The sequence below is a fragment of the Lepus europaeus genome, chromosome 5, assembly GCF_033115175.1.
Source record: "Lepus europaeus isolate LE1 chromosome 5, mLepTim1.pri, whole genome shotgun sequence".
In the NCBI taxonomy this organism is placed as follows: domain Eukaryota; kingdom Metazoa; phylum Chordata; class Mammalia; order Lagomorpha; family Leporidae; genus Lepus; species Lepus europaeus.
In genome coordinates, this window is record NC_084831.1 from 105,552,858 (window position 1) to 105,571,735 (window position 18,878).

At 44.2% G+C, this 18,878-nt stretch overlaps 1 protein-coding gene across 1 annotated transcript in view; it reads left to right on the plus strand.

Moving 5' to 3' along the window:
- The first annotated feature begins 7,672 nt into the window (after window positions 1-7,672).
- Window positions 7,673-18,878, plus strand: part of RAP1A (RAP1A, member of RAS oncogene family) — an 86,895-nt gene continuing 75,689 nt past the window's right edge. The window contains exon 1 of the mRNA XM_062191965.1: window positions 7,673-7,774. The gene's annotated coding sequence lies outside the window, so the exon portion shown is untranslated. The remainder of the gene's footprint in view (window positions 7,775-18,878) is intronic.

Consider the following 18,878-nt stretch of genomic DNA (forward strand, 5'->3'; position numbering starts at 1 on the left):
TTGCCAAAGGAGAGTCTAAATGCTTATTCTCATTCTCTGTACTTATCTCAAGGTCAACTGGTAATAAACAACTTGTGGATGAGCACCAGTCTGTGGAACACATTTTGAGTAGCACTAATATAGATAAGATCAGCTTAGCACACAATTAATTAAAATACATAAATGACTAATGAATTAGATGGCTGGTTTATATTCTCTCTCTTTCCTCTGTTTTTTTTTTTCTCTCTTTTCCTTCTCTCTCTCTATCTTTTCCTGTCTGTCAGACACACACACACACACACACACTGCTAATGCTGACATGTTTATTAAAAACCTACTACATTCCTGGTATTTTTCTAGGACCTCAGAATACAATAATGAACAAGACGGGCCGAATCTCTTTCCTCAGAAAAGCTCCATTCTAATCCAACCAAATCCATTTTGAGACCCCAGAACCTGGGTACCAGCCTGAGGCCTTGTCAATTCATAGCTCTATGCTTCTGTGCAATTCATTCGATCCCTCTGAGCAAATTTTCCACTCTGCAAAAGGAGGCCATCCATGCCAACTTTAGTGGTGTGTTGTTAGGATTAGATGAGATATCATGGAATCACGTGGAAAGGCACAGAATGGCATACCAATGCCAAGTCATACTTTCACCGTGTGTGCTTCCTGAGAGTGGAGACCACAGCTTTTCTGTCTCTGTGTCCTTAGTGACAAGCTTAAGTACTTGGAAAAGAGCAAGCCTCCGTTAGGGTTGGTTGAATAAATGTTCATAAGGTCCTATGTGCAAGGTACTCTGACTGCTTAAAATATTATATACCTGTTCATCAACTGCTTCAAATTCAGTGTTCTTCCAGGAAAAATACATGGAGTTATTCCAGGGCGCAGTATCTGTAATCCTATTCTTGGATCATAGGTTTGCAAGAGTTCAAGCTCTAAAAATACACTTTCTAAACATTTATTAGATAGAAGCCTATTTTATTGATTGGTGTCACAATCTGAATGCCTTTTAAAAGGCCTTTTTTGTACATTGATGCTAGAAGTAGCTATGCTGGTCCTGCCAGTTCTGGTCACCCCTGTTCTATCTAGGGTAACAAGCTAGAGCTGAGCTGTAAAAGTCCCCTAAGGAGGGGAAGCATTTGGAAGGAATTCTCAGTCAACAATAACATGAAAAGAAATGTAATTAGCCTATTTCTCTTCAAAAGCTTGACTTTAACGTTAGGTATGCCTCTTCCAGGGTGTAAAGGCATCCTCTTTGAAGATGAGCGATGTCACTGTGAGAGGTAGGGGCATGAATGATTTTCAGACATCATAAAGGTGTACAGCTCATCCAGTGGCTATTTTTATGAGGCACAAGATAGATGCTGCATGGGGCACTAACATAAAGAAAACACAGTGATCTGCAAGCAGATATGCCTAGTAATGGGAATAAAATGAATACATAAAATATACTGCAAGCCAGCATATCAGTGCCATGGGGGAGGCACACACAGGCATGGCGAGACTTCAGTGGTATGGAAAAATCAGGAAAGGCTCTAGGTAGGAGCTGCAATATGAAACAGGTCTTCAAGGATTTCAACAGATGTTGGAGCTCATAGCGGGATGGGGGGCATTTGCCACAGGCAAGAGGATGGCTGAATGAGCTGGTTCTTTTGTAGAAAGGTGGTAGGAATTACAGCCAGTGGTTGCTATATATGTAAGGGTGTAGTGAAAGCTAAGGCTAGAAACAAGAGCTGGAGATATAAAACTTGGCCAATGTCAGATTGAGTAGTTCCTCGGTAGTGGAACCACTCATGATCTGGCCACTGCTTTGGGAAGACGTTTGTGACAATGAAACAAGAAGGAATGAGGGGAAAGCACTAAGGATGAGACCAAATAGGAAAGAACAGTAAAAATCTAGACTGGAGGTAATCAATTCCTGATCTAGGGTAGTGCAATGGTGATAAGAGAAGAGGGGAATAGGGGCCCAGAGTTCTGGCAAAGCTGGTTAAGCAGTTGCATGCCATATGCGCACCTGTTCGATCCAGCTCCCAGCTAATGTGCCTGGGAAGGAAGCAAAAGATGGCCCAAGTCCTTGAGACCCTGCCACCCATGTGGAGACCTGGAAGAAGCTCTGGATTTGGCTTCAGCCTGGCCCAACCCTGGCAACTGCGGTCATTTAGGGGAGTGAACCAGCAGATGGAAGATCTCTTGCTCGCTGCCTCTCCCCTTCTCTCTGTAACTCTACCTTTCAAATAAATTTTAAAAGAGAAAGAGGGGAGGAGGAGGGGCAGATTGAAGATCTATTGTGTGGGAAGTACCTATACGTCTGTACTTGTGCTATCCAATATGAGAGTACTTCAGAAAGTTCCGCAAAATAGATTTGAAAGATAAGTTTGTTTTGGTCCAAAAACTTTTGAAATCCATGCATAGTTTTTTTATTTTTTTTAAAGATTGATTTATTTTTATTTGAAGTCAGTTTCACAGAGAGAAGGAGAGGCAGAGAGAGAGAGAAAGTCTTCCATCCACTAGTTCACTCCCTAGTTGGCCGCAACGGCAGGAGCTGGGCCCATCCAAAGCCAGGAGCCAGGAGCTTCTTTTGGGTCTCCCACATGGGTGCAGGGACCCAAGGACTTGGGCCATCTTCTACTGCTTTCCCAGGCCATAGCAGAAAACTGGATCAGAAGTGGAGCATCCAGGACTCGAACCTGTGCCCATATGGGGTGCTGGCACTGCAGGCGGCGGCTTTACTTGCTACGCCACATCGCCAGCCCCCAAGCATAGTTTTTTCAAATACATATTTTCTATGAATTTTTGAAGACCCCTTATAGGTAGGCACACATTTTTTTTTCCAAAGATTTATTTATTTATTTGAAAGTCAGAGTTACACACAGAGAAATGGAGAGGCAGAGAGGTCTTCCATCTCCTGGTTCACTCCCCCACTTGACCGCAATGGTTGGAGCTGCACCAATCCAAAGCCAGGAGCCAGGAGCCAGGAGCTTCTTCCAGGTCTCCCGTGCAGGTGCAGGGGCCCAAGGACTTGGGCCATCTTCTACTGCTTTCTCAGGTCATAGCAGAGAGCTGGATCAGAAGTACAGCAGCCAGGACTTGAACTGGTGCCCATATGGGACTCCAGCACTGCAGGCAGCAGCTTTACCCGCTATGCCACAGTGCTGGCCCCAAGGTATGGATTTCAAAAGTGTTTTGCAGGGCCCATGCTGTAGCACAGCACGTTAAGCTGCTGCCTAAGATGCTGGCATTCCATATGAACATCAGTTTGATTCCCAGCTGTTCCGCTTCTGATCTAGCTTCCTATTAATGCACGTGGGGAGGCAATGGATGATGGCCCAAGTACTTGGGTCTCTCCCATCCATGTGGGAGAGCCAGATGGAGTTTCAGGCTCCTGGCTTCAGCCTGGCCCAGCCCTGGCCGTTACAGCCATGTGGGGACTGAACCAGCAGATGGAAGGTCTCTCGCTCCCTCTCAGCCTCTCCTTCTCTCCGTAACTCTGTCTTCCAAATAAATAAATATATAAAAAAAAAATTGCTTTGCACCAAAATAAACTTATCTTTATGAAGGACACTCATAGAGTAGCTTCTAGCTACAGGCAGCAATTTACACCTAAACTTAACCAAAATTAAGCAAGATGTGAAATTCAGTTCCCTGGCCACATCAGCCTCATTTCAAGCTGATGAGGGGCTGCTGTAGTGGACTACGCAGAAAAAGAACATGTGCAGCAGGGCCGAACCTTCTACCAGACCGAGCAGAGTGCTACGTTTTGGGGACCAACTGGGCTTAAGGGTGAGGAGGTCTGGAACGGTAGCACCTTGAGCAGAAAAGGGGAACCTGGGAGGAGGAGGAGCTGGGTTTAGAGAGACAGATGCTTAGTTTCTGTCAGACAGCAGGAGACAGGAAGGTCTACACAACTGCTCCAAGGTCATGGTGAAAAGAGAGGGTGGGGAAAGCCAAGTGCCCCACAGGGTCTCTCAAAGTGGGGGAGGGAGCCAATTTCTAGTTGGCTCACCCCCTCCTGGGCTGTTGCCCCCAGTCTGGGCACCTCAGCCCCTCAACCTTTCCCTGGCCAATGCACCCCCCCCCCAAACCGAGGCAAGCACAGGTGCGCGTGGGCTAGGCCGCCTGCCTAGCTCTGAGGTGTGGCCTTGTCGCCTGAGCTCTTTATTCTCACAGATCGCTTGCACTTCCTGTGCCCTCAGTGCCTCCGGTTTGATCCTTGGAAAGTCCCCACGCCCTGACTTCCTTCACTGCTTCCTCTTGAGCTCCTCCTTCTCACAGGGACCACCACTGTTTAAACTTGCCCTTTCTTCCCTCCTGGATCAAATCCCAAGGCCCATTAGTGTAATCACTCCCTGGCAGTACCTTTCTCTCGCTTTCCTGGAGTTTCACTTGCAAAATGTTATATATTAATGTTAGCCATCGCAAAACACACCAAACACCGGAGTAAGGGAAAGGGTTTATGGGGGAACACCCAACAGACCGGAGTGAAGGGGTGGCCAAGGAAAAAGAGAGAGAAAGAGAGTATAAGAGAGAAACAGAGAGGAGAGGAGCTAGCAAGGAGAGAAGAGAGAGCAGAGAGAGGAGAGACAAGAGGAGGAGAGGAGCCAAGAGAGAAGAACCAAGAGAGCACATGCTCAGGAACAGGCCCTTTTACAACTTTGCCTGAGGGCGGGCAGGGAAGCAGGAGCAGCGAATCCCATTAGGATGGGGGTGGAGCCTGGCTCAGGTAGCTGGGCCATGCAGCCACCTGGCTAAAACTGCGCCAGTTTCCTAATACAAAACACAGCCCCGCTCAAGTCCAGGTCTCCTCCAGCCCCAGCAGGGCAGTATGGCTGCTGAATGCATCCCACAACCTGAGTGGGCTCACTTGAAACGTGCAGCCACCAGCTCAAGAGGGCCCTCAGCGCTGTCCATGCTCCTCGGGCCACTCGCCCACTCTGCAAGGGGGTTGATTCCCACCTCCTTCTATCTGCTTACATAGCCAACAGCCCCTGCCCACTTTTCATTGCACAGAGCAAAGGAAAACATACTGACTAGCTCTTACCTCTTCAATCCCAGCTGGGCAGCCAGCACTTGCAGCACTCAGTGCAAACTGGGGAGGAGGCGCATACCCCTACAGTGTGCATGTGCGTGTGTTGTGTGTGTGTGGCTACTAAAAGCCTCACCCCTCTGGGTGGAGCAATTAGACAAGTTCGCCTTCCTCCAGGCTGATGTGGCCCCACCAGGCACACGGTGAGCTGAGCTCTCACCTGCCTGCTCCGTCCTGCAGTAGCCCGAGCTTGCCATTGCCAGATGTCCTGCCTGCTCACCAGCACATGCACCCAGACACTCTGCCTCCTCTCCCAGCAGAGTCTGGGAATGCACGGCCTTGCCCCTCTCCTAATGCCCCTTCATTCCTAGGCTGGGGCCCATTGCTTCTCAGCCACTTCAAGCCAGTCTTTCCCCAGTTGTCTCCTCTTGTCTTTTGCATCATTAGCTTCACCTCTCCCACAAGGATCGCTCCAGCCAAGGCATCTCTCACCTTAAAATGCCCTCCCTGGGCCCCAAGCAAAGCTCCTTAAAGCGCTTTCTCGTCCTCGCCTCCCATCCTCCCCACATACTCTCAGCAGACTTTTTCCACTGTGACTCCTCTGAAACTGTTCTCTTCAAGGTCATCAGCAAGCTTCATCAGACCAACATCAGTGTTTAAGTTCTCAGTCTCCATCTTACTTATTTTGACAGTTATCTGATACGATTCATCACTCCCTCCTGCCTGAAACAATTCTCTTATCTTCCACCTGCCCGCTTTACTGGGGGTTCCTTCCCTTCTGCTCAGGAGTGACACTCGGTCCTCTCCTCCACCACCTCCCCCTCCCAGTGTGATTCTAAGTAGACAGAAGGTTTAAAAGGCATCTGTGTACTGATGAATCCCAAATGCTTATATGCAGACTCCCCTATCCCAGTGTTTACCCAAAATCTCCACTTGAACCTTAAGCAGAACACCTGCAAAGCAGGTATCCAGATTTCTCCCACCCCTAACTTTCTTCCCTTTGTGCCTTCCCCATCTCACTAAACGGCTCCAGGATTACCAGCCACCAGGCCCTAACCCTAAGAACGATCGTTTTGCTTCCTCACACACTGTCCCTCAAGTCCAAGTCAATTCCCATGAAAGTGTGTGCCTAAGTAAGATCTGGGTGGGCGTTTCTCATGACACTTTGGGACACCTGCATCTCATATTGGGAGGAGAGCCTGGGTTCAAGTCTCAGCGCCACTCCCAACTCCAGCTTCCTGCTAATGCTCGTCCTGCAGGCAGCAGGCGATGGCTCAAGTGCTTGAGTCCCCGTCACTCATGTGGGAGGCCTAAATTGAGCTCCAGACTCCTAACTTGGAGGCCTGGCCCAGGCGAGTCTGTTGTGGGCATTTGGGGAGTAAATCAGTGGGTGGAAGATCTCTCTTTCTTCTGCCTTTCAAATAAAATAAACAACTAGCACATTTTTAAAAACACAACATTATTTTAAAAAATAAATAGAATAGGCCGGAGCCATGGCTTAACAGGCTAATCCTCCGCCTTGCGGCGCCGGCACACCGGGTTCTAGTCCCAGTTGGGGTGCCGGATTCTGTCCCAGTTGCCCCTCTTCCAGGCCAGCTCTCTGCTATGGCCCGGGAAGGCAGTGGAGGATGGCCCAAGTCCTTGGGCCCTGCACCCGTGTGGGAGACCAGGAGAAGCACCTGGCTCCTGCCATCGGATCAGCACGATGTGCCGGCCGCAGCGGCCATTGGAGGGTGAACCAATGGCAAAAAGGAAGACCTTTCTCTCTGTCTGTCTATCACTATCCACTCTGCCTGTCAAATAAATAAATAGAATAGCGCTGTTCTCAACACACCCACTAAGGCCATCCTAGGGCAAGCTACCACCAACCACCTCACTTCCTCGGTGGCTTCCTGCAGACTTTTGTGTTTACACACATCAGCAAGATTAACTTTTTAAAATCCGAACCATAGCTCACCCTCCTCCATGGCTTCCCATTGTCCCGCAGGGTTTGGCCCCCTGCCCACTGCACTGAGCCTCCTTGCTGGCTTCTAACTGCTCCTGGCCCCAGGCAGGCACATCCTACCTCTGGAAGTGTGGCTGATTGCCTTTAAGCCCCAGGTGCTCCTCCCCCCAACTCAGGTTTGCAGTGTTCATTCCATCAAGTCTGTATGTGCTCAGAGGTCTCCCAAGAGAGGCAGTATCTGACCCAACATCCACCCTACCCGCTGCTCCGTTTCCCCCACACCACTTAAGACTGCCTGCAGTTGCGGTCACTGCTGTGTCTTCTGGCTCCCTCTCCCAATCCACTAGACTGCAAGCTCCATGCCAGCCTTTGCTTTATCCACTCCGCCTAGGGCACTGCCCGGCATCTAACTGCTGCTCAGTTAGTACTTGGGGCAGGGTTGCGTTCTCTCCAATTTCTGTTCCTCCTGAACCTTTACAGCCGTCCTCATTTCATATCCGGCTCCTCTGCAAATGTGAAACTCCGCGCGCTCTCCCAGCAGTCGTCGGCTCTCCCTACCCTTTCCTGAGCAGCGGCTCCTTTAAGCGGACTCCGGATTTCCCCCCTCCCACCAGGGAAGGCGGGGCCAAAGCCTGGCCGACGCCGACCCGGAGAGGCGGGGCGGAACTAGGGGGGCGGGACATGCGTCCTGCGTGCGTGCGCGTTCTGGAGGCGCCGCCGCCGCCGCTCCCGAGGCCGCCGCCGCCGTCGCCGCGCAGAGCCGGAGCCACGGCCGAGAGGAGGGAGGAGGAGGAGGAGGAGGTGGAGGAGGCGCCGGACCGGGGGGGTGAGTGAGGGGCGGGGAGCCCCAGCGAGCCCTTGAGGGAGCGGGGGGCGCGGGTCGGCCGGGCCGGGGCAGGGGCGGCTCGTGTCGCCGGTCAGTCCCTGGCTCCCCCTTCCTGCTCTGCGTTCGCTCCGTGTCCGGGGCGGCGGCCCGGGGGCCTGGCCGGCGGGAGGGGCCGGAGCTCGGGATGCCCGGCCGCCGCCGGGGCCGGAGCCAGCCACGCCCGCGGACCGAGCCGGTGGACTGTGGCTGGGCCTGCGGGAGACGGACGGGAGGGGCCCGGGCCGGGTGTGGGAGAGAAAGAGGACATTGTGTCCCCCACCCTCCAACTCCCCGAGGTGTCATGGCACAAACCCATTTCCCTCGCGCGTCTCCCCGGACATGGTGTCCTCGCCCCTCGCTGCTGAGAGGTGCGGAAGGTTGCACTTCGCTGCCTTCTTCCTCCTCTTGCGTGTTCCCGGACTAGGGTTAGGGCTTCCTGCAGACCCGGCTCCCCTCGGCGGGGCACGCGAGGAGGCACTGGGAGGCTCGGGCCAATGGTCTGTCGCCCGTCCCCTGCCGGAGACTTGCGGGCGTACTGTCCCGCTCCTGTCCACTTGTCAGGGGGGTTCAGGGACTGCCTTTCCTTCCTCCATCTCCCACCACCACCATCCCAGGTGGATGGGGCTGACATCTCTACGTCCCAGGGCGCCTCCCAGCCCCTTTCCCGCCCTCTTTCACCCCTGTCTCCGGTAGCGTGCCATGTGTTCGCCTTGTCAGCCTTGGCTTCGCCTGGGTCTCGGCTTCTGGCCCCGCTGTCGTTAGTGGGGAGGTCGCGCGCGGTGTGGTTGTCGCCTCCCTTCGGAGGAGGCTCTGCAGGAGTGTCGGGCTGGTAGCACTGTTACTTGCCCCCTCACTCAGGAAGTCAGGACGGTGTCTTCAGCTGAATTGTGAAACCCACTGCTGTACTGCTGGGAGAAGAGGACACAGTGTGCCCCCCCCCCCCGCACCCCCAGAGTAGGAGGATATCTTCACCGGGCTAAAATCCAGGGTGCAGGAGACCTTTGACCTCTTGAAAGAAGAACTGTGCTTAGGAGTGATGTATTCCTTTTGGAGAGGGAAATCGTTTTGGTACTGCTTGGAAAGGAGGAGGGTGTAAGAAATAAAGTGCACCAACAAGGCAGGAGGTTCATGGGCCACAGGTAGCCGCTGTTTTCCGACTTGGGGGTGACAGATGGTGATTCTGTGTGGCTTTGGTTTTTTACAGTAAGAATGAAGTATCAGCGCTTGCACTTAACTTTTTTGAAGGACTCCTACCTTCAAAAACATGCCGAAGGGCAGTCTCAGAAAAGATGCTGTTGGAAACAGGATTTGGAAACTTTCTTTGGGTTTCCTGTCTGAATGTGTGGGGGTGGGCATGCCGGTGTGTAGTGTTGCTTTTCTTTTGATGTAGTTGATTTATGTGATACTTTGACACAATAAGCCCTGAATTAGGCCCCAGACTCCTCCTCTGTCTTTATTATGCTTCCCCGTAGTGCTTTTTGTTCTGAAATTCTTTCTGATATTATTTTTTAATGTGGTGTTTCAGTGAATCTTCTGTTGATTCCTTGGTATTTTGAATTGTCTTCTTTAAATATGCTTAGGTATTGAAGGTCACGCATGTTCGCTATTCATTGAATGAACTGAATGATTACAAAGATGTATCTAGCTATTATTTATCTTCTGTCATTTGAGGTACCTTATGTTAGGATTTTATATTTGACATGGAATAAATGAAATAATTTTTAACCTTTTCTAGGCTGCTGACACCTTCCAGAATATAATGAAATATATGGACACTGTCCCCAGAAAAAAAGTAACAGGCATTACGCATAAAACTGTGTTCAGTTTCAGGGGCCCCCTGAAACCAACCATTAACACCTATCTTGGAATCCTTGAGTGGTATTCAATTTTGTATCAAAAATGTTCGGAAGCCTTGTCCCCTCTTTGTGTGGCCTCAGGAATGATGGTGTGTACACTTGCATTCCAGACTTCGGGTCTCTGGCAACAAGATGTAAGACTGATTACTGTTAAAATTTTATGGGGAAAAGTTAGTCCACATTTGTAACTATTACTGGTTAGTTTTAAATTAATATGCTGACTGCTTCTAAAGTATAGAATTATTCTAGACACTTTTTAAAAAAGATTTATTTTATTTTATTGGAAAGACAGAGTTACAGAGAGAGGTAGAGAGAGAGAAAAAGGTCTTCCATCTGCTGGTTCACTCCCCAGATGGCCGCAAAGGCCGGAGCTGAGCCGATCTGAAGCCAGGAGCCAGGAGCTTCTTCTGGGTCTCCCACATGGGTGCAGGGGCCCAAGGACTTGGGCCATCTTCTACTGCTTTCCTAGGCCATAGCAGAGAGCTGGATCGGAAGAGGAGCAGCTGGGACTCGAACTGGCGCGCATATGGGATGCCGGCGCTTCAGGCCAGGGCGTTAACCTGCTGTGCCACAGTGCCAGCCCCTTCTAGACACTTTGACACCTTAAAAATCATGATTATAAAAGACCCTGATTTTTATTGTTTGCACTATTATCTAATTTTTAAAAAAGATTTATTTATTTATTTGAAAGAGTGTTACAGAGAAGCAGAGAGAAAGGTCTTCCATCCACTGGTTCACTGCACAAATGGCCCCAACGGCCAGAGCTGCGCCGATATGAAGCCATGAGCCAGGAGTTTCTTCTGGGTCTCCCACTCAGGTGCAGGAACCCAAGGACTTGGGCCACCTTCTACTGCTTTTTCCCAGACCATAGCAGAGAGCTGGATTGGAAGTGTAGCAGCCAGGACTCATACTGGTGCCCATATGGGATGCCAGCACCAGCAGGTGGTGGCTTTACCCACTGCCACAGTGCTGGTCCCCACTTTACTTTTTAGCAATATGATCAGCACTTAAAATGTTCACAGATCAAACTATTCATTTCTCCTGTACCCAGTCAAGCTTATTCATGAGCATGGTTTTTATGTAGTTAATAATTATCATTCTTCAAAATTAATTCAACAGGTAGCTATTAAATTCCTACTTTGTGAAAAAAAAAAGTTCTTGCTGTCACAGAGCTTATGTTCTAAACAGGTAAGACAAGCCATAACCAGATAGCTGTAGAATATATCGGGTGATATGAGCTACGGGGAAGGGTGAATACAGTTGGATGAAGGGTTAGAAACATTGACAGGGAAGACTGAACCTGAGAGCTGAAGGAAGTAGGGGTAAAGGTTACAGCAGGCAGGGCTTTAAGTGCAAAGACTCCTGAGTGTGCTTTCACCTTTTTGAGAACAGCTAGGAGGTCCTTGTGGTTGGAGGACAATAAGGAGGGAAAGTGGGACAGCTTGAGGTTGAAAGGTAGTGGGCACCACTGTATGACCTTATGGGCCGTAGCAAGAACTTCAGATTTTACGTTGAATAAGATACAAAGCCAATAGAGGATTTTGAGAAGAGACCTGTTCTGACTCAAGTTTGTGAGCATCATTTTGGCTGCTGTGTGGAAATCATCTTGGGGTTGGGGAAGCAAAAGTGGAATTGTAAGACCATTTAGGAGATTAAATCATCTTCCTTTTCAACCTGTTTCAGTGATTGCAGAGTAATCTATCTTCCTGCTGTTGGACATATAGGTAGTCTGTTCCCTCCCCCCACCTCGTTAAAATAACAGTGAAATCAATTCTTTTTTTTTTTGGACAGGCAGAGTGGACAGTGAGAGAGAGAGAAAGGTCTTCCTTTTCCATTGGTTCACCCCCAATGGCTGCTGTGGCCAGTGCGCTGCTGCCAACGCACCGCGCTGATCCGAAGCCAGGAGCCAGGTGCTTCTCCTGGTCTCCCATGCAGGTGCAGGGCCCAAGCACTTGGGCCATCCTCCACTGCACTCCCTGGCCATAGCAGAGAGCTGGACTGGAAGAGGGGCAACCGGGATAGAATCCGGCGCCCTGACCGAGACTAGAACCTGGTGTGCTGGCGCCGCAGGTGGAGGATTAGCCTTTTGAGTCACAGCGCCAGCCACAATAAAATCAATTCTTGCATATGCAACATTATTTTTTCTTTGAGATTCCTTTCCAGAAGGACTAACAGATTGAAGTTTATGGATAGTCTTGTCTCCTGGTGTGTATCTGAATTGCTTTCAAAGAGTAGCTTTTGTTAGTTTTGACAGTCACCGGTTTGAGTATAAGTTACGTGGCATATCACTTGCTTTGGGTATTATTAACACTTAAAGAATAGTTTCAGTCATAAAAGATCTTTTAGATTATTAGGTTGAATTTAGCTCTTTAACATTTAACAACAGGGTGCTAATTGTTGGGGATACTCAGATGAATTAGACAGGGTCTCTGCCCTCAGGGCATTTTTCCATTCTGTTATAATTTATAAGCTGGTAGTTAAATAACTCTAGATCTTGCTAGTGTTTACTGTTACTTATGAACATTGTTAGTATATGATTGATGATATTTTATAATGACAATATTTTATAATGACTTAATTTTTCTTACAAAGGGTTTTTTAAAAAGTGATAACATTTAAATTATAAATTTCTGTTTTTTACTATGCTTTTAGAATCCTACCACTTTGACAGCCCTATGTCTTTATAAAGATTTGTTTTTAAATCTTTTTTAAAGATTTGTTCTTTGCAGTAAATTATGCAACTGGTACTTAGTTGAGGATTCTCACAGTTGATTTTTTAAATTGTTGTAATTCTTGATAGTCAAAAAAATAGTTACACTATTGTTTTTGTTAAATAAGGTCAGCATTGCATCATTTGCAGTTTTATTTTGTGTATAGAGGAGAATGATACCAGTCTGTTTTAGTAGAAAATTATACCACTGAGATGGCTTTGCTGAGCATTTCTAGTTGATTAGATTTGGCATGAGTGAGGAAGTTTGACATCTATGAAGGGAGTGAATTGGACTGAGTAACCGGAAAGCACCTAGCACTGTGTCACCCACGTGCTTGGGGCCCAGTAAATGTTCATTGAACCTTTCTAAGGTCATGCTTCCAAAATTCTCCTATTTTCATTCAAAATAGCTCATGTAAAGGGCATTTATATCGTAAAATTGCAGTGCTTTTAACATTGTGAACACAAACTTGCCTCATCTAGTGTTCCTCTTCAAATTAAACTAATCAGTTGTAGAGAGTTAGTGGCATATTTCCAAGGAGTTTCAGCTTGTTTTGATGTCATAATTGCTGCATGATTTAATGCCAGATTCATATCTTATGGAAAAGAGTTGCATTAAACAAAGTTAGTTAAGCTTTCATATGTTTTTATATTTAAGCTTTTCATAGGAGATAGGTGAAATGTCCATTTTTTCTTTTGTGTGCTTGAAATTTGGGGATTACAAGCAATAATTTTTGAATTTTTTGTTATAATGGTGATGGGTTTGCAGTGAACGTTTCACACACTCTCAGTCCCCTTGGCTCACAGTTTTGAGATGAGTGGTTAAGAGGACAATTTGTTTGAAAATTAAATAAGCCAGATAAGTATTGAACCTCTAAGCTTAGCTTTGTTCATTATCATGATGCTCTTCTGATCAGCAAAGCAGTTTAACAGAACTGTGCCATGCTCTCATTTCCGTTTCAAACTAGGCCTTTTAGAGGTAGAAGGTACCAACATACACACAGACACACACACACACACACCAATGAAAAAAGGAAATTGTGTGTGATTATTAAGGTAGAGTTGAAACAGGAAATGATGTACTTTTATAAGTGGTCCAAACATAATCCTTTTAATATAATTTTCAGAAATACATGATTGACACATGGAAGATAAAATGTTTTGTGAAATAAACTTCAATCATTAGACAACTTAATGGTCTTTTCCCAAAGCACTACTGACTTATTTATTTGGGCTGTATAAATTTAGTTTGGTTAAATCTTAAAAATTTTCTTTATAAATGCCTGCAGTTTTCCCAGTATTTCTACCTCTTGCCTATTTAATACACATTGATAGAGAATGGCCCTAAGTGCAGAATGGTAAAGTTAGCCAAATTTAAAATTAAATATTTAACCCCACATTTGGCTTCAGAATATATTTAAATTAGACAGTATTTCATAAGAATAGGAAATACTAAACTGCAATTAAAAGACACTGTTGGATTAATTAAAACTGACAGCATACTTTCAACTCAGGTGTATACACCTATAACACATTATGTACTGAAGGTTTTTTGTAATGCTTATCCACTTATTCTGGATGGACAATGATTTTGCTCAGGATAGGAGTATGGTTTAGCTATCAAAAACAAAACTAAAAAAAATTACAAAAAACTGGATATAGTTGTTTGCACAAATCGCAAGTGTAGTTTATACAACAAGAGTTGTAGGGAGTCTTATTTTAGATCTAGTATTTTAGATCTGTCAAATGTGTGATCTGGAGAATAAATTCATTCACAGTATTTTCAGTGATGTCTTAAAATTCATTTATGAATAGGATCATTCTGTTCTAGACAAGTAGACTATATTATAGCATATTAAGCAAGCAACTGCTAAGTTAATTACTGTGGCAGGTGAAATCTAATACGAATCTTTGAAATTTATTTAGTTTACAATATAGCCCAAATCTTTTTTAAAGATTTATTTACTTATGTATTTGAAAGACAGAGTTACAGAGAGGCAAAGGAAGAGGCAGAGAGAGAGAGAGAATAAGTTTTCCATCCTCAGGTTTACTCCCCGGATGGCCGCAGAGCCAGAAGCCGAAAGCCAGGAGATTCTTCCTGGTCTCCCACGTGGCTGCAGGGGCTGAAGGACTTGGGTCGTCTTTTACTGCCATAGCAGAGAGCTGGATAGGAAGTGGAGCAGCAGGGACTCAAACCGGCACCCATTTGGGATGCTGGCACTGCAGGCGGTGGCTTTACCTGCTACACCACAGTGCTGGCCCCAAACCCAAATCTTGATATCTTTGAAACTGCCCTTTAAATTTATTGTATGCATGTGAGAATGTTGTATAATTTCCTTAATAGATTTCAGATCAGATTCAGTCATTGAACACGTTTGAGTGACTCATAGTTAGGCTCTTTGAATGGTCACTGAGATGTGAAGGTGATAGTATGTCAGAGCCAGACATGTTTTATAAAGAAATGTTTATTTCATGGTAAATAGAATGATATTCCTTTTCAGTAAAATCAGTGTGACTATTAAATTTTCAGTGAGTGTTGCGTAGTATAATGGTCATTTATCCTACTACCTATTGTGAGATTTTTAAAAATATTTAATTAGAAATTTAAAATTTTTAATTGACATATAAAAAGTATGTTTTGGGGTACCACCTGATGTTTTGATATATGTGTAAGCAGGTAAGCATATTTGTCTCCTCAGGCATTAAGACTCTTTGGTGAATTCATTTTCAGCATGTATATTCAGGTGTACTCACACACACATAACATGCATTTATTTATATGTAACCCACAATGTGGGCAAGTTTTTTCCTTTGTTCAGCTAGATATTTTAATTATCTGCCTAATGTCAGAAGATGTTTAAAGAGTAGCTTAATATTTTTCCTACGCTGATTAAAATCCTCCGGTACCGCTAAAGTTAATTACCTGCTGGGACAGAAATGTGTAAAAAGGTAAAATGCACCAATGTGCATTTTTTTAGTGACTGTTGGTAGCTTGCCAATTTTATTTTCAAGTTTCTCCTCTTTTTAGACCTAATGGGGTTGTGCTTATAAGGCAACAATAGTGTATTTAGTATTGCAGAATGAGAAGCTTTTTCTGGTTTTTCCATTTTGTGTATTTTGAATTAGAGGATTCATTGGACATTTATTCTCAACAGACGTATACAGTGAAACAGTCCATTTAGCTCTGGTGCTTTATTTTGGTACATTGATTGACTTAGGTAGTGGGCCTTGTGCAGTTCCATAAATATTACCGAGTTTTGGATGGCCTCCTTTACACAATGTATACGTTAACCTGAGCATAGTGGAACCTGGGAACAAAACAAGGGTGACATTATCTTGTACTGGGCAATTTGTTCCTTTCCTGAGTAACATGGTTCAGGATCATTTGCTTAATTTTTTTTGTTTGTTTGTTTAAAAGGATTCATGTTACATTGTGGCAACTTTTGAAAAGAATGTTGAGTGTAAAGAAAAAATTGAAAATCACCCTTGATCCTATCATCCAGAGAAAATTACTGCTAACTTTTTTTTTTTTTTACTGCTAAACTTGTAATGTATATTTTCCCAGTTCTTCCCTTGCATGTACAGATGTTTTATTTGTACAAAAGTTGAAATTATATTTTTATGTATAAACTTTTGTTCCTACTTTTTTTCCCTACTTGAGGTGTTCGTCTCCCAGTGTGGGACTTTGAGTTTGATTCATTATATTATTACTATTTTAAATAATACTGGTACAAAGATTTTTATACTTTTGTCTTTGATTGCATCTTTGTTTTTTGTGTGTGTTTTTTTTTTTTTCCTTCCTTTAGGATAGATTCCCAGAAGTGCGATAACTGAATCAGAAGGTGGTTATCTGTTATAAGAGTGTGTGTCTCACTGCACCTTCAGTGGTATTGAGTAGATCAGTTTTTAAAATCTTTGCCAATTTGATAGATGTCTGTTAAATTCATGAATGATAATTCCAAAGTACATTATTAATAATCTATAAAACCATCATCATGTATAAGTAATAATTTGTAGCTTTATTCCAAAAAGTTGATTGGAATGAGTTTCTTCAAAAATATTTTAGGCTTAAGTTATCTGTATGACAAAAAAGACATTGGTTGAAGTTGCAATGTGAACATTGTTTTTTTTTTTTTTTTTTTTTCAGAGAGAAATGGAATTTTAATACCATTCTTTTGTCAAAATCAAAAACATGAGGAAGTTTGTTTATAGTATGTAACAAGTAGAAATATTATATAAAACTATTTCAGATAAATGAGAGGAGGTATTTTCATGGTTCAGATTTAAAAAAACAAAACCTAGTAGTGTTTAGACCAGTGGCCCTGGAGTAAGGCAGTCTGGGTTTACATCTTTGCCTTGTCATTTGCTAAGTATGTGATTTAAGGGAACTTACTAAATAGGAGTGTATTATTTTATATTTCTGTACCTTGGCCTTTTTCTTAAAAAGAGAATAAAAGAACTTAAAAAGGAGGAAACTACTGTTGGTAAAAAGAGAATAATAATACTTCATAAGATTGTTGAAGATTAGAAAAAATAATGTATAAAATTACTAAGCACATAGTAGATATTTAATGAAAGCCCTCTAGTTTTGCTAAATTAAGTTTCTGCCAATCTCATAGAGGGCAGAAATATGTCATTTTTTGAGTCTTTGTTTAATAAGAAATAGAGCTGGAAATGACCTGTAGTGAGCAGTGGCAATGGGGTGGAAGTGATGGACATTCTTTGTGGTAAGAATGGCATGTGCCAGCTTGGGAATCTGGTTCAGAAGTTGGAGGAAAGGAGGTTGATTTGAAAGAAGCCTAAGCTTTTGTATAGTTAGAAAATATGGAGGCACCACTATGCAGATTGATTGGGGTTGGCATTTGTCCATCTTGAGTACTAGATTAAGTGTAGACCATATTCAAGAACATAAGAACTTTTGGTTTGAGGAAAATGGTAAGAGCATTCATCAATCTGAGTATGTAGTATATAAATTGAGAAAGGAAGACCCATAAGGAGGGGGGCTGGTTTAATAATAGCTAAGGAAATTACAGGAAATAAAAGGGCTGGTTTTGGGGGAGTTGTTATTGTGATCTCTATCCATTTTGAGAATAAAATTCAAAAGAAAATCTGAGTTTTAAGGACTAAGCCACATGGAGTCAGGCAGCCTTCCAGAGATGATAGGACCAAGAATACTTTGGTTGTTACTACCTTTAAAAAAAGTTGAAGGATGAAGATTCCTGTCATCAGTGGAAGGTGCCTATTGGTGCTTTATAAATATATATATGCATAGTCTTCTGCAGAAATTTTATTTATATAGTATTTTGAGTTATTAATTAACAGAAGATCCTCATTTTTAGACTTTATTTCTGTAAATGTTATCTTAAAAGTCTTCACTGTAAGGTGAAATTCTGCTTGTGGTTTTTGCAGCATTCATGAATGCTGGGGACTTATAGAGCATCAATTGCATGAGCAGTGATAAGTAAAATATAGACTTGTTAAGCAGCTTAGAATGTTGAAGGCAGTGAAATGTGGAGCAAGAAAATAGAAAATTGAGTACATGAGCTTTAGAAAAAAATTATTTTTAATATTCCCATTCTCCATCCACTACTCCCAATTTTCCTGATTTTAAAAAATGAGTTCGCAGGTACCATTTTTAGTCATTCTAGTATCTGACTCTAGCTGTATTCATACTTTCTACTTGTTATATAATATGTCAACAAGTAAGCTTCATGATTGATACAATATTTCATTTGACTGAGAAGTAAACTTACCTGAGATCACTACCTTCCAGTTCAGAAAAGAAGCAATTCTCAATTTATTTATTTATTTATTTGACAGGTAGAGTTATAGACAGTGAGAGAGAGAAAGGTCTTCCTTCCATTGGTTCACCCCTCAAATGGCCGCAACAGCCAGAGCTGAGCTGATCCGAAGCCAGGAGCCAGGTGCTTCCTCCCAGTCTCCCTTGTGGGTGCAGGAGCCCAAACACTTGGGCCATCCTCCACTGCCCTCCCCGGGCCACAGCAGAGAGCTGGACTGGAAGAGGAGCAACCAGGACTAGAACCCGGTGCTCATATGGGATGCTGGCGCCGCAGGCAGTAGATTAGCCAAGTAAACTGCAGTGCTGGCCCTGCAATTCCCAATTTTTAAGAAGTACAGACTTGTTTTATTTCCAAGATGTTTGCATTTTTAAACTTCCGAGATGTCATGCCTTTCTAATGTTTCATTTAGTGTTCAGATATTTTCTAAATTTAGAAATAAAGCTCTTATTACTATTTATTTTTATTCAAATCTCTTTAAAGTACCCTTGAAAATAGTTTTAATAATAATCAGTTGTAGCACATATTGTTAGGGATGTGTGTGTGTGCACACTTACTTTTTGTAAATACAGTTTGTTTTTTGTTTTTATTTCTTTGAAAAGTGCAGACATAGATCTTCCATCTGCTTGTTTATTCCCGAAATACCCACAACAGCTGGCCCTGGGCCAGGACAAATCAAGGAGCCAGGAACTCAATCCAGG